At 45.0% G+C, this 14,185-nt stretch overlaps 1 non-coding gene across 1 annotated transcript; it reads right to left on the bottom strand.

The window, feature by feature from the left end:
* Nucleotides 1–4,744: 4,744 nt before the first annotated feature.
* On the bottom strand, nucleotides 4,745–4,848 carry LOC120235475. Its single transcript, XR_005529425.1, has one exon. It is a non-coding gene; the product is annotated as a small nucleolar RNA U13 (small nucleolar RNA).
* Between the last annotated feature and the right edge of the window lie 9,337 nt (nucleotides 4,849–14,185).

The raw sequence follows: 14,185 nt of genomic DNA on the forward strand, positions 1-14,185 counted from the left end.
CAGGCAACCTGTTTCTCCAGATCTTTCCAGAGATATGTAAACATATATATATGTATGTATATGTATACATATATGTATGTATATGTATACATGTGTGTACATATAGATGTGATCTTTTCTTCTTTACACATGTATATTTTTTAAATGGCGGCATATCATGACAGTATTTTGCCTCTTACCGTGTGTGTGTGTGTGTGTATGTATCTCCCTCTCTCCTCTCTCTCTCTCTCTATATATATATGAGATATACATATATATATTGAGAGATACACATACATATATCTATATTATTTATCCATCATCATCATCATCATCATCACCGTCATCAATCTCTGATAGGTAAACTGGCTCATATAGACCTAACTTATTATTTTGAAGGGCTGGCCATTATTCCATTTGTGAATGCACCATGGTTTATTTAACCAGCCCTCTCTGGATGACATCTAGGTCGTATCCCACCTCTTGCCAGAACAAACCATGAGCATTGAATCTGTCTTTTGCACATAAACGTGAATGTATCTATAGGCTTATTTGCTGGAAATGTAGCTCTCAGGTCAAAGGGTATGGGTATTTTCCATTCTGGTTTGATTGTCAAATTGCCTTTCGGGGGGAATGCCATTTTACTCTTGAAAACCACAGTTTCACGAGTCCGTGAGTCCCCACAGCCTTGGGACATTGGCCAACTTTTTGATCTGTGCCATCTGACAGTCATTGGCACCCCAGGTAGGTAAATGACCCTCATGAGTATTATTGGTGAAGAAACCCAGGTCCAGGGAGGGAAGGCACGTGCTTACCCTCACCCCAACCAGGCTCCTTCACTCAATGCCCAGAACTGGTGGGTCCAGGTTCATACAGATGCCATCAGCCCTGCCAGGAAGTAGAGAATGACCTTTGAGCACTGGCGTTCTGTGAACTCTGCTTTGCAGGCTCTTTCTCATTCCCGGTTTTTCTCGAGTGAAATTTCTCAGGAACACTCAGGATCAAGAGGGTGAGAAGTTTTAGTGCTCCAGGAGGCTTCAGTACAGCTCGTTCTCTACCCCTGAACAGAATCAGCTTTCTGAAATACAGATCTTGTCATCTCATTCTTCTCTTTAAAACTTTCTGTGACCCCACATTTCTGAGTTCCTGTATCATTGGCACCAGCAGCCCCTGGGAGCTGATTAGCGACATGCCTTTGTGGGCCCCACCGGGGAAGACTTGTGGAATCAGACACTCTGGAGGTGGGGCTCGGCATTGGGGCTTCAACAGGCCGATGGTGTTGCCGATGGGTGTGCTCCAGTTTGGGTACCACCGACTTACAGAATGAAGTGGCCCTTCTTCACCGTATGCCCCCAACCCATCTTTCATTTTCCTCCCTGCAACTTCTAAACACACTTCGCTACTGGCTTCTCAGAACTCCCTGTGCTTTCTCCCCTCTGTGCTTGGGGTGGAGACCTCCAGGTGTTCCCCAATCTCTCTAGAGCAATGGAAGCTCTCATTTTCTTTCTTTTAAAATTTTTTTTAAACATTTCTTTATTATTGAGAAACAAAGAGAGACAGAGCAAGAGCAGGGGAGGAGCAGAGAGGAGGGGAGACACAGAATCTGAAGGCTCCAGGCTCTGAACTATCAGCGCAGAGCCTGATGCGGGGCTCGAACCCACAAACTGTGAGATCATGACCTGAGCTGAAGCTGGATGCTTAACTGACTGAGCCACCCAGGCGCCCCTGGAAGCTCCCATTTTGAAATTGCATTTCCCAGCCTCCCTCGCAACTGTGCTCTGGCCAGCGGGTTGTGAGCGGAAGTGAAGTACGACTTCCTACTCGTGCCCTCGGAAGGAAAGAACTTGTCTTCCCTTCCTCTTGCCCATTTCCATGGCTGGAATACATGCAAACAAATGAGGACCGGGCCTCGGGTGTGATGGAGCGTCTGGAGGGAAGGGGCCTGGCCCTCTGATGCTGTGGAATCACCACAGAGGCTGTAGACCATTTAAGCCCGGACTGTGATAAAAGAAAGAAACTTCCATTGTATGTAGCCCACTGTTACTTGTGGTCTGTGTGAACATAACTTCCCTAACACACCGCCTTCAGGTGATCCTCCATCCACCTGGCAACAGCCTGCTCCTTCCTTTTAAGGACAAAATCAAATGGGCCTCCTTTCCCTGCTCCTAGGAGAGATGACTTCTGTCTCTGCTTCAGAGCCCTTGTTGCCTCATTGGAGCAGAAGCTCCTGCTGGGGGTGGGGGGAGGGGCGTGGGCTTTGTCACGGGGGAACATTCCACAGGTCTGACTCAGTGTCTAACACAGAGTGGATTCTAACAAAGATTTTCCCGTGGCGACTCTCTAAGTCAGCTTCTGCGTTTTTCTGTGCTCCCTGTTCAAGTGTGCTCCGGTGAATTCTCTGGATGAGAAATGAGAACCAATCTGTCCTCTGGAGTGGTGGCTAGAACGGGTTTTGTCTTCCCAGAGTGGCTGTGGACCAAGTGGTGGACAGACTGACCACCAGTGGGTGCTTTGGGGGTGACCTAGGGAGTGAGGTGTGGGAGGAGAATAGAGCGGGAGAAAAAGAATTCATTACGTCTCTGCCCAACCCGCAAAGCTCCCAGCTCCCCATGTCTATTCCGAATGGTGTGGAGAGGCCTCAAGGTCAAGACTTGTGAGAAATTGTGACACAGCGAGACCTTTCTCAAAAGGCCACTCAGTTCTTGGAAACGCATGTTTCATGCCCCAGGAGCCTCTTGGCTTCTCAGAACAATGTTTGTTCTTTGGGACAGAGCTACACCAGAACACTCTGACCTTTATTCTGACTCAGAACTAAAAAGTCTAAAGCACACATTGTCAGTCAGATTGGTGATCTCTCTCTGTGTCTTTCTCTCTCTCTCTCTCTCCAAGGGCTGACAGGCTGTTAATATTCCATTGGTTCATCAAATATTTATTGGGTATCATCTTTTCGCCAGGCACTGTATAAGATGCTTGGAATACCAAGATGAAAAAGATGATCTCCCTGTCCTCACTCACTTAAGTATGGGCACAGATGTGGGAAAGAATGATCACGATAACACAAGGATTTCCAAAGTGTGGCCCCAGGATAACTGCGGGGCCCCCGAGACCCTTTGAGGGGATCCATGAGGCCAAAACTATTTTCATGATAACACTAAGATGCTGTATGCCCTTTTCACTCTTAATTTTTCATGTGTGCAAAATAGAATTTTCCAAAGGCTGCGTAAAGTGTGCTATCACAACATATTATTATGCAGAAGCAGACAGGAGAATCAGTTGTCTGTGAAGCAGACATTAAAGAGAATTTGTGAATTTGTAAAACAGAGTCACTCATACGATTTTTCAAAAAATATGCTTGGGTTTCATGAAAAGTGGTTTGTCTCCATTAACACAAAATGGGCTTATTATTGTTTTAACGATCAGTTAGGGGCACCTGGGTGGTTCCGTCGGTTAAGCGTCTGACTTCCGCTCAGGTCATGGTCTCACAGTTTGTGAGTTCGAGCCCCACATCAGGCTCTGTGCTGACAGTGTGGAGCCTGGCGCCCACTTCAAGTTCAGTGTCTCCCTCTCTGTCTCTGCTCCTCTCCTGCCCCGCTCACTCTCTGTCTCTCTCCCTCTCTCAAAAATAAATAAACATTTTAAAAATTAAGCTTAAAGATAAGCTAAAAAATAAATTCCTAAAAAAAAAATCTCCATTTTAGTTTCTAATATAGTAAATGTCAATTAATATTGACTCACATCAACAAAATCCCTTTCACGGTCAATATATGTTTTTAAACTTTCACTTTGAGATCATTGTAGGTTCACATGGGGCTGTGAGAAGGTACAGAGAGAGCCTGAGCGCTCTTCACCCAGTTTCCCCCGATGGTTAACATCCTGTATAACACTGACAGTGATACAATCCAACTCCCTGATCAGGATTCCATCAGTTTTATGAGTGTGTGCACTTAATTCTATGCCACTTTATCTCATGCAGAGATTTGTGTGACCAAAACCACAGTCAGGATGTAGAACAATTCCATCATAGGCATCTCTTCTAACTACCCTATTGGACACACAGCCCCTCCTTCCCTCTCCCCTCCCTGACCCCTGTTCAACCTCTCTATAATCCTGTCATTTCAAGGATGTTCTGTAAGTGGAATTACGGTATTACGCACCCTTTTGAGATTGGCTTTTTCACTCAGCATAATTCCCTTGAGATCCACCCAAGGGATCAATGGTGCACCCTTGCACTGTGGCTGTGTGACCATGGCTTGGAGACACCACGGTTTGGCCTCATTCCCCTGTGGAAGGACATTTGGATGGTTTGTGACTTCTGGCTATTGCAGATAAAGTTGCTATGAACATTCACGTACAGGGTTTGGAGTGAACAGAAGCTTTTACTTCTCTGGGGCAAATGCCTCCCGGGACAATTGCTGGATAGTAGATCAAGCATGTTTAGTTCTGTAAGAAGTCACCACACTTTGCTGAGTGGCTGCACCATTCGACATTCCTACCAGCGATTTATGAGGGATCTACTTTCTCTGCATCTCCACCCACATTTGGTGTTACTATGCATACTATGCATAGTATGTTACAAAGCATACTATGTCACTATGCTTTATCTTAGCCATTCTGGTTGTGTAGCGATCATTTCATTGTGATTTGAATTGCCATTTCCTGATAGCTGATGATGTTGACAAAATTTTTTTTATGTGTTTACTTGCCATCTGTATATCCTTTTCGGTGCAATGTCTGTTCATGTTCTTCGCCCATTTTTTTTTTCTCACATCAGATGGGTAATGTGCCTGCGTCGTAACAAAGTTTAAGGGTGGCACATGTCACACAATGGCGTGAACACCCAATCATCATGCTTATGAACTACAAAAGGATCTCTTCGCCCATTTTCTAATCGCACTGTTTGTGCTCATTCTTGAGTGTGGAGAGTTCTTTATGTATTCTTGATACTAGTCTTTTGCCAGATTTGTGGTTTGCAAATATTTTCTCCCAGTGCTTTTGTCCTCTTTATAGGGCCCTTCTGAGAGCAGAAGGTTTTCATTTTGCATGCTCCAATTTATTATTATTATTATTTTAATGAATCATGCTTTTTCTAAGAACTTTTCACCCAGCCCTGGGTCACAAGCATTTCTTTTAAGGTTTTTTTCCCCCCCTAAGTTGTTTTTTTTCTCCTAAAAGTGTTACATTTTACATCTAATCCTTTTTTGATGAAAAATTTTGAGTTAATTTGTGTATAAACTGTGAGGTTTAGTTCAAGGTTCATTTGCCTCCGAATGTCAATAATTTCTAAGGGATCCTGAGACCAAGGATTTCAGAACTTCGATAATAAGGCATATGAGGTACCCAAGACAGGTATGTGCAAAATGCTCTGGGAGGGTAACTTTGAGCAAGGCAGCTCTTTTTTTTACATTTATTTATTTTTTTATTTTTGAGAAACAGAGTAAGACAGAGAGTGAGCAGGAGCGGGGAGGGGCAGAGAGAGGAGACACAGAATCTGAAGCAGGCTCCAGGCTCTGAGCTGTCAGCACAGAGCCTGATGTGGGGCTCGAACCCATGAACTGTGAGATCATGACCTGAGCCAAAGTCAGACACTTAACCAACTGAGCCACCCAAGCACCCCCACCTTTTTTTTAATGATTATGTTTATTTTTGAGAGAGAGAGAGCGAGCAGGAAGAGGGTGGTACAGAGAGAGAGAGAAACAGAGGATCCAAAGCTGGGTCTGCACTGACAGCAGCAAGATGGATGCGGGGCTCAAACTCATGAACCATGACATCACAATCTGAGCCCAAGTCAGATGCTCAACCAACTGAGATACCCAGGTGCTCCAGCAAGGCAGTTCTTGAAGACTTCCCAGAGGAGGTGAAATTTGGTTCTGCTTTGGAGGTTGAATAGGATTTTACCAAGCAGGGGAGAAACCTTGTTTTCTTTTCTGTCTTCCGTAGCCAGCGATATTCTCAGTGATAAGGAAAACAAAGCGAAAGACCCTTGGAGTCAGGTAGGCCTTAGTTGAAATCCTTAACTAGCTAAGTTACTTACTTCTCCTAAGCCTCAATTTTCTTATCTGTAAAATGGTGAGGGGGATAATTCTTTCTTTTCAAGGAAACTGTAAGGATTAAATACATAGGGAAACTGGAAAGCATGCAGCATGACACGTGGAAGGCACTCAGTGGTTTATTTTCTCTGTTGCATGATTTCCTTGACATTTTATCCATGTTATGAAGTTAGACCCTTCCTTTGTTGTTCAGCCTATACTCAATTTCTTTTTTATATTTTAATTTATTATTATTATTGTCAGTTTTTAAGAGGGAATGTGAGCATGAGTCAGGGAAGGGGCAGAGAGAGAGGGAGAGACCATCTTAAACAGGCTCCATGCCTGGCATGGAGCCCAACATGGGGCTCAAGCTCCCAAGCCGTGAGATCATGACCTGAGCCGAAATCAAGAGTCAGGCTCTTGACTGACTGAGCCACCCAGGCGCCCCAGCCTATACTTGCTTTCATTCTTTTTTCCCCTATATTGCTCGAGGTGAGTGGTTCTCAAACTTTATGCACCAGCTATCACAAAGCCGATACGGGAGATTTAGTCGTGGAGGGCTTTAAAACACACTCTGCAGAGCTTCTGAGTCAGGAGGTCTGGGGTAGGACCCGGGAACATGCATTTCTAGCAAGCTTTCAGGTGCTGCTGGTGCTGCTGGTCTGTGGTCGCACTCAGAACCACTGGCACAGGTATTCCCAGTAATTGTCTCAATCGATTGTTGTGGAAGGAATCAAAATATTCACATTCTGCATGTAAATAGGGTTTCAAGGAAATGATTTGCTGTGTTTGGTTTTCTTTTCTTTTTTCTTTTTTTAAATTTTTAAATCTTTATTTTTGAGAGAGAGAGCGAGCAGGGGAGGAGCAGAGAGAGAGGGAGACACAGAATCTGAAACAGACTCTAGGCTCTGAGCTGTCAGCACAGAGCCCAACATGGGGCTTGAACTGATGGACTGTGAGACCATGACCTGAGTTGAAGTTGGACGCTTAACCAACTGAGCCACCCAGGTGCCCCTGGTTTTCAAAATCCATAGAAACCTCAATGGGGAGAGTTCCGCTTTTAAGAGGGCTAAGCTTCGTTTTGCTTTTCTTTGCAGTAAAAACCACATAACAGTACATGCAACGTCTTTACCATTTGTGAGGGTGCAGTTCAGTAGTGTTAAGTATATTCAAGGGTGGTGGAGTTTTCTTTCTTTCTTGTTCTCTGCTTATTAAATCCACTTCAGACGATAAGGAGAACAAGCAAACACGCTCTCCATCTTCAATGAGATCGGGAGACATCTCTAAGCATGAAACACAATAGGAGGACAGTAACTGGGCTGGGAATGGCAGATTTGGCAGAGTGGAGGAGACTCAACCATCCTGCCGAAGGAGGAACGTATATAAAGGAACAGCCAATTCACCCCAGAATCCTGGAAGGCTTTAGAATCACCAGAGAACAAGTACTGCAGGAAGTGGAAGTAAATCAGGTTGCCAAAACCAAGAGGACAGACTGAAATTCTTTGTCCCGGGGCCCTTGGACCCCATGTCATCAGGTGCTTCTCTCCCCAGAAGATTCCAGGTGGTTTAATCTCCGGAGAATTTTAACCAGAGAGGTTCCAGATTTCGTGACTGCAGTGCCAGCATACGGGAAGAGAGGGGGGTGCTGCATTTAGACATAGGGCTTGACTAAAAAAGGGCTCCAGGATATTTGCATAGAGGCTCATTAAGTAACATCCCGGAGCAGTGGCTTGGAGAAACCCACCTGCTGTGACGAAAAGACCTGCAATCGTAACATTTGGGGCTTCTTGTGAAGTCTGGCTGGGCACTGGACACAGTGAACCACATCGCTTGTCAAACGGTCTCCAAGCTTCTGAAGCTTTCAGTGGCCTTTTACTCGCCTCCCTTTGAAATAAAGTTTATTTAGTCACTACGTTTCCAGTGAATGAGAGGAAGAAAACAATTTTGCAAGGGCAATGCTTTGCTGCAGTTCCCACGTTGGCCTTCTCTGGGGGCTGTTTGGGCATCTGCTACAGACGGGGTGACTTAAGGAAACGATCCTTAACCTGGGATGCCTGTTGCCCTTGAAAAGGGTGCCAGCTTCTGCGTCCGTGTGCTTTTGGGCTCACAACTGGGCTAGAACGCATCCAGGGCGAGTCTGAGGTGTGAGAAGAAGAGATGAGCCACTTGTCGACTGGATTTCTTAGCTCTCACCCCTTGCTTGTTTCATAAGTGTATCTTGCCTTCTCACACCTCTGGGCTCTGCATACACACATACTTTGTCTGCAGAGCACCTGTTCCTTGTCAATAGAGTTAATTTCTGCCCCTCCCTCCAGACTCATCTGAAATACTGGGTTTCCAGGAGGTCGTCCCTGAGCCCCAACCTCCCGTCTGGATTGAGTGACCCTCTTGGTGCTTCCCCAGACCTCAGTATACCTTCCTCACCTCCTTTAGAGGAATACATCTGCTGCCTCTGGATGCAGAAGCCCAGGCTAGCTGGAGAGCCAAGTAATAATATCCCAGCAGCACCTACTTGCCTGGTCTCAAGATAAAGTGCTCTTTAATTGGGTAGAGAGCTGGACTGGGCGCTTGGGAGTAAATCAGCTCAGGCCTTTGAATTATACTTCAAAGCTCAGCAGAAGGCAGAGTGAGTGGACTGGAAAAAGAAAAAGGGAAAGAAAAACTGGAAAGAAAAAGGGCAATCACTAAAACTCATTTTGCCTCTGTCCTGAGGTTACCTACTAGGGCTGGGTTTACTGAGGCTCTTCTGAATACTGTGAACTTGAACCTGAACTCGGTACAGGGAATGTGAGATCAGGGCAATACCTGAACCCTCTGGTTCAGCACCAGAAACTAATATCTACCAGGAGAAGAGTGTGAAGTGTCTCAGTTGGTCCAGCCCTAACCTACATCATGTGTTGAATAGAATTATTATTTCGAAGCCGCTCTGCATCTGAACCCCTATGCTATATTGGAGGAATTCCTCGTGTTAGGGTTTTTCATCTCTAACATTTCTATTTTTGTTCTTCTTAGAATGTCCATGTCTGTGCTTACATTGCCCATCTGTTCTTGCATGATGTTTACTTTTTCCATGAGTGCCTTTAGTATATTAACCATGTTTTATTTGATCTTATTTTTAAATCATAGCTATTTTAAATTCCCAGTCTGGTAATTTCAACATCCTGCTATCCGAGTCCGGTTCTGATGTTCTCTGTCTCTTTGAACTGTGTTTTTGCCTTTTAGTATGCCTTGTAATTTCTTTGTTGAAAGCCCAACTGGATAAAAGAAACACCAGTAAAGAGGCCTTGGGTGATGTGGTGGTAAAGCGTAGGGAGGGCCAGCATGCTACGGTGGGAGTGTAGGGAGGGCTGTCCTAGTCTCATGATTAGGTCTCAGTCTTGTAAAGGAGCCTGTATCTCTGGGTGATGGACTTCACAAGCATTTCTAAGTTGTTCCCTCCCGGAGAGGGGAGACGGTGGGTAGAGAGTGCTGGAGCTAGGCATTTCCTTCCCCCGGGTCAGTTAGGCTCCGATAAAACCCCAGTAGAAAGCTCTGGAAGAAACAGTTCCTACTGAGAACAGGTGTTGGGAGGAAGGAACACAGTGCTTTGGTATATTTATTTCCTTCTTGCCCTGGCAAAGCTTGGCAGGATTTTCCTTCCATAGTCACTGAATTCCAAGATTCACTATGAGCACCTGGTCAGGCTGCTGGAGGAAAACCTTGTCCCCACGACTGGGTGCCCCTGGAGGTTTTCTCTCTTGGGCATATTCACACCTGCAAGTTTATCGCTTAGATCCCCCTCCCCTGGCACTGGTTCCCTTAGAAGTTTCTGCTTCAGCAGGTTGTGAATCTCTGGATCTGTCCGTTTCTCCAATTTGGGGGACAGGAGTGTGCCCTGAGACCCCATTTCTTTGACAGATTTAAGAAGAGTTGTTGATTTTTTTCAGTTTGTTCAGCTTTGTCCTTGCTGTTAGGACAGAGTGACGGCTTCCAAGTTTCTTAAGTGCTGGACCAGAAAGTGAAAGTCGGGGATTTTTTTTTTTTTACTTTTTTTCCCATTGTAGTAAAATATAGATAACATGAAGTTGATCATTTGAACCATCATCTAGTGTCCAAACCAGAGGCATGAAGTACCTGCACATTGTACGACCGTCACCGTCATCGTCTCCAGAACTTTCTTATCATCCCAGACTGAAACCCATTAAACAGTAACGCCCCGTAATGTAAGTGCTAACTCTTACACTGTTGTTGATGTCATCATGATTATCATGTAGTGAAGAGCTGCAATTGTTCGATTAGGAGGTTAGGCATCCTTCTCAAGAGCATGTTTCGGGGGGTGGGCATCATGATTTGCTTTGTTTTTTTTATTTTGAGAGAGAGCGCGAGTGACAGAGGGGCAGAGAGAGAGAGAGGGAGAGAGGGGAGGGTAAAGAGAGAGAGAGACAGAATCCCAAGCAGGCTCCGCACGGTCAGCTCAGAGCCTGATGCAGGGCATGAACACATGAACTTTGGGATCTTGATCTAGCGGAGGTCGGAGCTACCCAGGCGCCCCATGGTTTGCTTTTAAGAAGCCGGCTGATGGGCTCGGCATGTATGTTTTAGAAAGGAGGGGTCACTAGTGGGGAACAACCAGGGACTGAGTGTGCCGGTGCTGCCCCTTCAAGTCAGAGCGAAGCAAGCCCTGGAAGTCTGTCCTAAATGAAAACATTCATCAGGGTAAACGTCCCGGCTCCCCATTGACTTCCTCTCACTAGCTTTGTTTCACTGTTTCATCTGCCCAGGAGCAGAGCCTTGAAACTCCCAGAGAGATGGATGGGGCAGATTCCAGGTGCTAATCTCATTTCCAAATGTAATTGGTACCTGAATTACGAAGCTCTCAGCTTCCAAAGGCTGTGTTCACAAAGCCATCCATTCTCCTCTCCGGGGAGGTGGGCCAGCATGCCACAGGGGTGCATGTTCGTTGTTCCAACGATGGAGAGGTAGCAAAGTTGGTGCAACCTTTCCGGGGGGCAGTTTCACAATACGTATCAAAAAATTTAAATTTGCAGAACCTTTGGCCCAGCAATTTCAGTCTGAGGATTTAATTGATCTCAAAGAGGTAATTGGACAAATGGGTAAGGATGTTTGTACAACGATGCTTGTATAGCAGCTTTGTTTACAGTTGTGAAAAATTGGAAGGATTCTAACCGTGCAACAATAGAGGACAGTGTACGTCGATTATGGTGCCCACAATGGCATATTTACTGGGTGAGTATTGCCAAAGATGGGGCTGAGCTGTAAGGAGAAGCCTCCACAGCGTTCAGGCTTATCCTGCGGAATTTTCCCTGCTTCATGTTCTCCCACTAGAATGACTGTTATTGATGGCATGGATGAGTCTGTCAGTAACAGTGCTTTTGAGGGGCAAATGTTTATATAGGAAAACGTTTATATTTAGATCCTAAAATTCACTACAACATTTTAAACAAAATCATTTGGGAGAAAAAGTTTCGCATTATATCCCAAACAAAATAGATGATAGATGAGAAACTCACATAGAAGTATTGATAAGTCAACCAAGTGACCCAGACTGTCCAGATCCTAATACGATGGTTTTTAAAAAATGTATATGTATATATATGTACATATGTATACGTATATATATGTATTTTTAATGTTTTATTTATTTCTGAGAGAGGACAGAGAGACAGCATGAGCAGGGGAGGGTCAGAGAGAGAGGGAGATACAAAATCTGAAGTAGGCTCCAGGCTCTGAGCTAGCTGTCAGCACAGAACCTGACGCGGGGCTCGAACCCGCGAACCGTGAGATCATGACCTGAGCTGAAGTTGGACACTTAACCGACTGAGCCACCCAGGCACCCCAGTGTATATGTGTATTTATGTGCACATGTATATATGTGCACACACACATATGTGTACATGCGCACATGTACATGTATATATGCGCATACATATATGTATATATGCATACATGTGCACATGTATGTGTATATATATGTGCATAAGTATGTGTATATATGTGCATATGTATATCTGTATATACAGAAAACACATACATGCATGCATACATTTTACTGAGTTTTACCTTAGTAAAATTTCAAGAAATTGGTTGAGGGTTTTGAATTAATGTGTATTTACTTTTTCCTATTTACTATAATGGGAATAGGTTCCCTTTTGTTATTTTTATTAAGGACATCTGTGTTTTAGGACCTGGTTAGTGAAAGGAAGTGGGATATGCCAGGACTGCGGGGGACCCTGCTGCCTGAAGGTCAAATCCAACCTCCATGGGCTCCATGGTCCTCCAGCTCTACCCTTTCTGTCCCCAGGGCTTGGGATCTGCCGACCTGTTGATCCTTGCAGGGGCTCCTGACCTTGACTGACCATGTCTGGCACAGCCCCTGGACCCCTCACTCCTGAAGCTGAGCTCAGCCTCCCCCTTCTAGCCTCTCCCCCTTTTGCCCCCTCCCCCAGCACTCCCAAATCTGGGGAGAGTAGCTACTTTCCAGGTTCCAAGTTGGAGCCCCTCAACCGCCTCACCAAGTTCAAGTCCTCCCCTCTAGCAGATGATCTTCCTCAGCAACCAGAATGGGGGGCTGGGAGGAAGCAAGCAACAAATGCACAACTCGAATAAAAGTCAAAACCAAAAGTCAACTGAGTTGAAAAGCAGATTATAAATAATGGTTACACTAGTTAGGAAGCTTTTGGCTGTATGTAACTCAAAAAGCAGTGAAAACATGAAGGAAATCTTATTATCTCACCCAGGAAGCTCAGATTTGGCAACACGATGACATCACCAAGGACTCAAGCTCTTTCCATGTTTCCGCTCTGCCAGGCCATTGGCTCATCCTCTGAGTCTCCTCCATCTCCTGGTCCCCAGGTGACTGCGATCGTGCCAGGAGTGGCACACAGCTGACACTGTATAGAGGCAGAGAAGACCTTAAGATGTCTTTCTCTGAGATTAAGGAAATTTTCCCAGAACAACCATCAATTTCCCTTCATTGCTCAGGGTAAGAACCAGGTCACGTGCCTCATTCTTAAACCAATCAGCGTCCACAGGGAGTGGGCACATCACCGAGCCGAGACCAGCAGATCTAAACCCAAAGTGACCATCAGCAATACCTGTGAGGTCCAGGCGCCTGAGTCCTCAGCAAGCCCAGTCTGCAGTATCTCTCTGGGGGTGGACCTAGGGCTTCACACATATCGTTTAATTCCCTAAATATTTTTGATGGACAGAAGGGATCAGAACCATTCTTTCACACTAATAATTCACGTCCTGGGACCAGGGAAGGGGCTCTTTTCCCTGAAGCACTTGGCCACTAGACACCTGAAGAATAATCAGGCTTTTTGCAGAGAAATGATGGAAAGCTGTTGTGTAGGTGAACGATAATATTTGACAAATATGGTGTGCTCCTATTTCTTTAGGTTAAAAAATCATATAAGTTTGTAAAATGACATATATGTCAAGAAAAAAGCCTGGAAGAGCATGGATCAAACTTTTACTAGTGATTATCATGATGTGGGGTGGGGAGAATTAATTACAGCTGGTTTTGTTGAACTTATACAATGAACACTAACCACCTAAGCAGACAAACAATGAAGATATATACATCTTGGGGGGAAATGATTACAAAAAGACAAAACAAGAACTTGTAAGGGATGAAATGCTGCTTTACCTCTGCGAGGTAACCTCTGTGTGGGGAGCAAGTTCCCTGTTGAAGAACTGGTTGCTATGAGCTGAGAATTTGTCACTGACCCACTGAGTGTTCCTCTCTTTCCCATTTGAGCAGGAGGAAGGTAAACTCTGATCAGGACAGTCCCACTTCCCATGCCAGTGATTGGCTTAAGCCAGGGCATGTGATGCAACTGTGGCCAATAAGATGTGAGAAGGCACCTGCTGAGGGCATGGTGTGTGTTTCTGGGAAATGTTTCTTTACTTTCCGAAGAGACAGGAAAAGAGGGTCTCCTCTTTCCCCACCCATATTCTTGACTATATGTGATGCCTTGATATTGGGGTCACAATCTTGTGATTATATGGGGACAAAGTTCACGCACTGAGGGCGGCAGAGTGAAAATAACTTGGTACCATGTTTTTAAACCTGAAGTGTAATTCCCATATAATAAAGTGCATAAACCTTAAGTGTACAGCTTGGTAAATGTTTATGTATGTACGCAAGTAACCACCACTGGATCAAGATGCAGAAAGTT

The sequence above is a fragment of the Hyaena hyaena genome, unplaced genomic scaffold (genome assembly GCF_003009895.1).
Source record: "Hyaena hyaena isolate Hyena2069 unplaced genomic scaffold, ASM300989v1 scaffold_131, whole genome shotgun sequence".
NCBI lineage: Eukaryota > Metazoa > Chordata > Mammalia > Carnivora > Hyaenidae > Hyaena > Hyaena hyaena.